Below are 6,000 nucleotides of genomic sequence, written 5' to 3'. Positions count from 1 at the left end.
TACATCGTTACCACTTGGGGCTCAACTCTAGCACATGGCAAGGCCGCTACTCCAACTGGTGTGGTGTAACGACATGACATCCATACAATCGGTGTGCAATATTACCAGCTGTGATATTACTTTTAATCGCGCAGGGTGAGAGCCATTACAATGGGGTCTAGTGTTGAAAAAATGCCAAGCCTTGGGCCGAATGCACTACTGCAGATTTGGTTCCTTCAAATGGGCGGGGAAAACGTTAATGAGATGGATGTTCTTGTCTTGCTAAGTAAGGCATCGTTTGAATCGAGTATAAAAAGTCTGAGGCAGTGATTGCGGCCTTTACTACCAGACAGGGCTGGTAGTACAGTAGTAGTAGTAGTAACAGAAGTTGTTGCTGTTGTTGTAACCTCATGTTCATCTGAACGTGAACCCACTGGATTTACAGGCTTAAGTTCCTCCCTTCCTACAGTCCACTACCCTCCCTTCGGGGTATACGGAAGTTACTGAGGGACGTTCGTATAAAAGCTGTCTCATTGTCGGTCGGTCCAGTGACAGCGGATGAGGCCTGCACTTGAATGTACACTTTATACCTCAACTTGACCTAAAACTGCCACTTGAATGCTGAGTTGTATGAAGAGATTAACACGAGAATATAATGTTAGTCACGAAAAAGTGCTATGGAAAGGATGCAGAGCTGTATTACTGTCTTTTTGTGGCATGAGTTTTTTAAGCTGCTAAAGAACGAAAATCTAGGCCAAGGTGAAACGTGAATAAAAATGGTACAAGCCGTGGACCAATTACCCTACATGCCAGAGGAAGCCTTACAAGTCGGTACATCATTCAGCCGAGGAAAAGGGGGGAGGGGATAAGCTCCACATCCCCCCTTTCTGGAAGAATAAGCTGAAGGCGAAGGTAGTTGTTCAGTCATTTATTTATTTATTTACTGAAGATGAGCAGAGGAAGATAAACCAAATTAAATAAAACTATATTTTGTATTTACTCATTCATCTACTTATGACCGTCTATGGGACTGTTTCGTTTACAATTTGACACGGCACAATCTGATTAATCTAGAAACCAGTATTATGCATTCCAAGCAAACTGTATTACAAGCATAATGAAAACCAAAATTCAGCCCTTCCCCTCATAACAAAATCGGACAGCGTCTCTGCAATTCGGTATGGGGAAGAATTGATCAGGAAGGTGGAGGCCAAATTGCATGCTTCTTCATCCTCTCCCAGACAGTCCACCACCCAAGCCCCGTGACTCAATGGCGAATCTATCTACTTTTGCAAGCTATGAGAGGGTGAGGATGGTAACAATGTGCCATCCCCTAATACAAAAAATGAGAGAGAGAGAGAGAGAGAGAGTGTGTGTGTGTGTGTGTGTGTGTGTGTGTGTGTGTGTGTGTGTGTGTGTGTGTGTGTGTGTGCGTGCGCGCGCACACACACACACCACCCAAAGGAAAGGAATAAGGCAAATGCCAGACACATATATATGGCATTCCTTCATCATAACTACACAGCAACACCGAGGCAACGACTGACTCAAATGGACGCTGGGCATACGAGATTGTATCCAAATTTTTAACGTCACAACCTACACCTTGCTGAACCTATATGTATATTTGTGAATAATGATCGTGAATAACGAAAGGTGGTAGGTGTTGGAAAAGAGGATCGGGGTGATGCCAATAAATGTTTTCTCCACCTACGATCACCGCCAGTGGAGCAGGAAGTTGCGACACGAACGATTTGGCGGGAATATAGAAGAGATGGTACCATGACAAGAGCAGAAGGCAAATGATAGAAAGTACTTGGGTCTTTATATCTTGCACAGTAACAACAACAACAGTGAAGCAATGCGTGTGACTCATGTGGACGTTGGACTGAGTTCATATTATCATCAGCAGAGACACTGGTTTATCTATCTGTATTATCATAGGTCATGGGGGTCACATGTTGGAAGAGAGAGTGAGGGTGATGTTAGTGTCATCCCCAAACACAACCACAATCACTGAATCAGGGAGTTGTAATATGAATACCTGGGCGGGAAACGTAAGTCAGAAGACCACCCACAAGAAGAGTGGAAGTGAAAATTAACTACAGGAGTGAAGCAAGGCAAACTTGGCCAATCTGCATGACTGTCTGTTTTGGATGATGTTACCACCGGCCTCAGGCAGCTTATTCAAAAATATTATATTTTGAAATCCTTAAGCCTTTGTTTTACACACACCACAAACTCAGCCAGGAGACAGGGCGTGTGTGCTGGGCAATCCCCAGGCCCTGTCTTCCCCCTTACCCCACTCAAGCCAACGACCACCAACCGAGCTACAGCAAGGCCCACTCTCCTCTCATGAGGAGAGAATCAACAACAACAGCCTTTGTTTTTCCCTTTTTGCAAGTGGACACTCGAATACTAGCATTATCAAAAGCAAAATAAAAAAGTACGAAAAGACACTCGGATCTCTAAATTCTTGGGAGAAAATAATAATATAATAATAATAATAATAATAATAACAATAATAAAGTCTTCTAGACTACTCCACCTCGGAAAAAAAAAAAAAAAAAAAAACTAAAGAAAACGCTCTACACTTTCGCAGAACATGGGCGGAAAGCTGAAAATACTATTTCTGGCGTTGGCAAAGAATAAAATACAAAGTTCATTTTAAGGATAATCGTAATTAAAACAATAAAAAAAATAAATAACTTCTCCGTTGCTGTAGATGTCTGAGGTGAACATCATACCATCAACTCCCTCTCGTAACTGTGATGTGTATTTTGGTAGAATCTTCCAAGTTGCGTTACCTTGTTCTTTCAGCAAAATGAAAAACTTGCAAGGAGAATTATGTACTGTGTGTGTGTGTGTGTGTGTGTGTGTGTGTGTGTGTGTGTGTGTGTGTGTGTGTGTGTGTGTGTGTTTTATATATATATATATATATATATATATATATATATATATATATATATCATGCAGGACAAGGAAAAGGACTCTGCAGCAAGTTTTCGCCTCTAGCCTATTCTCTCAGCAAAAACAAACCTTATTCACGAGAAGAAGCTGATTGTAACTTTGTCCGTGAATCCGGGCCCTGATACACAGACTTACTACCAACTCCCTTTTGTACCCATGATTTTGATATGCATGAAGAACAAGAGAAATTGGAAGTTTCTCCGATCTATTCTCTCTCTCTCTTTCCTGCATCACAAAATAACTAAGGATATTTTTTCTCTCGTCACTAAGTTTCGTTTACCAAAAAAGAACAAGAAATATGGATAAGATTTTACCCCCTAGAACAAATCACCAAATCAGAGTTACAACAGGGCCTGATCGGAAAATTATTTGTGAATTCGAATAGGGGAGCAAAGCATGATGCTGAAATATGTTAAGCTGATAAAATATAACCCACAAACTTGAAATTGCGTTTACTGTGATGATACGGAAAAGCCAGTTCGAATTAGATCCCGCTTCAGGTATTAAAAAAAAAAAAAAAAAAAAGACGGAAAGGGGAAAAAAAAGTAGGTTCGATTAGGAATTTTTTCGGGCACAGCAGACTAAGCTATTTGAATAAATATATACCTTTTAGTAAGTCAGATGGGAGAGAGATACACTAAATCCATCATCAGAGAAAATATGTAGCCCACGAATGAGAGAGAGAGAGAGAGAGAGAGAGTGAAACTCTATCCTATATCCTATACATCCCTCCCATCCAACTTATCCAATAATTACAATCAGCCACATCTCTAACTTACGAAGGACCAGGTCGGACCAAACTGTTGCATCTCCACAATAACACCCTTTCAATATATGAATAATTCTTCCATTTCACCAACTCACAACACTGTAAAATCAAGACACATAAGTAAGGTTATCTCTTCGCAGTCGTCGGCAGAGGACTGATTCTTTCTCCGACTCCTCAAAAGACACCCAGGCCGGACCCTTTCTCGGTGATGGTCTGGGAGTGACGTGGTTTTTCCAAGCAATGAGGTCATCTCGCCACCGCAGCACCAAAAAATTTAGAAAGGGTGTGTTGTTGCAGTTCCTGGATACAGTTCTAAGCAAACTTGCCTCACTCCCCACTTAGGTTAAAGGTGGGTCGCATTGTGGTGAGCTTGAAAGATTTCCTACCTCTCTCCCTGATCGTTTATTTCTTCGGATGATATAACACATTAATATTCTCCTGTGTGTTTCCATAATGGGTCATCTGAAGGGAGAATATTTAGGTGTCATACGAGAGATCAATCGCTAAGAATCTTCACTATGGGCCACTAGAATATGGTTGAGGACTAAAATTAAGATCGGTCTTCCAACTCCTGCAGCCCACCTAAAATGTTGACATCCTTCAGTGGAGTTGCAGAACAGAGTGATCTTGGATTTGTGTTACCCCTACACTAAATCGGGGCCCTTCATCGAGACCTTTAGATCGGAGACTTCTTCCCAAAGCTCAGTTAAGGCAGTCTAGTGTCAGCCACAATTATTTCGTCAGTTATCAAACAAGGTAGGATTTAAAAAAAGCGCACTCGTGCTGAAGGGGCTACTAAGATCGTTTCTAAACCACAGTAAAGCTCGAGGCTATGTCCAAACAATAATGGCGTTATCCTTGGAAATGGATCCAAGGATAATTACGGTCTGAACTGTATGCATCCAACTGTGTGCAAAGGTGACGAAACCTGTTTTCTATTCAGCAGTCCACCTATCACACACCAGCTGAAGGCTTGTTCGCAAGTCTTCAAATATTATCAGTTGGGTATCAGTGCCAGAAGTCTATACTGTGATATATACACGGATGTCACGCACTCTTCTCTCCTGTCTCCAGGGACGAGTGAGAAAGACAGAGGAGGGAGGCAAGCACAGGCAAAGAACTGGCCAATCATCAAAACATTTGGCAAGCACTGGCCACACCCTCGCCTTAAGAATCTCCAGGAAGCGACACTGTACCAGAACAACACGACAAAATATCTACCTATTTTGAAATTTCAGTACCTACGAAGGCGTCATGTTTAGCTCATTCTTCATACTGCCTTTTTTTTTTTTTTTTTTTTAAAGCTCAGGAAACAAACCCCTCTCCTGGAGGGGTTAGAAGCAGTCAAAACATACATATATCACTCTTCATTATTGTGCAGAATGACAAACTTCAAAATCCCATCGGGTAGGGTAAGCACATCTTTGGGGAGGCCTCGAAACCTACCTCCCCATTGGTACTGTAAAAAATATGAGGTCATCACAATTATCGTATTTCCTTTTGGGATCTGTACACCACGACCAATCCCAACGGAGGTGAAAGTGGATTTAAGCCAACGCAGCTTCAATGGTTGATTAAGAGACATTCTAGTTCTTCTTGGCTATAAATCTCACGACAATATCGTGAAATACAGGACAGGTTTTTCGAACTGGAGGGGATAGACTACATGTTAAAAGTTATTACCCCTTCACTACAAAAGGTCTTCCCGAAACTGAATAAAGTCAACGCAATACTTCATCTGATTCAGTGGATTCAACTGACGTAGGTGTTGCTCTCAGAAGAGTAAGTGTGAGGCCAGTATTTTCTCTCGGCAGGTAAGTCTTCTACCGCCTTCTCTTTATATACCACTTTATATCAGCAAGTGGGCACAGTATATTGATATTATCATCTGGGATAATTACGCATACTGTGATGATGCTAAAATTATAAAAATAACATACAAAATAAAAATAATGCATATTACGGAAAATAAATCGCTATGGAAAGTGTCAAAAGCCTAAAGACGAGCCTATGGTTAGTTGTGCAATTTATGCCGATATTAAAACAAGATGATGGCATACAACAGAACATCAAGATGTCCATCTATCCATCAAGATGTAATATGCAAAATAAATCGTTAAGGAAGAGGTGCTAGGAAACCTCTTAAATTGACGAGAATACATGCCTGGGCTACCTCTGATTTGAGGGAGAGACGGACCACCAGCATTCTTATCAGTAATAATGGAGTTTTATGGAAAGATGCAGTGAACTTGTGGTCTACTGATGACAGCAATCGCAGAAAC

This window comes from Coenobita brevimanus, chromosome 90, assembly GCF_032717465.1.
Source record: "Coenobita brevimanus isolate Jiangsu-jjx chromosome 90, ASM3271746v2, whole genome shotgun sequence".
Lineage (NCBI taxonomy): Eukaryota > Metazoa > Arthropoda > Malacostraca > Decapoda > Coenobitidae > Coenobita > Coenobita brevimanus.
Note: the sequence above shows the minus strand (reverse complement) of the source record.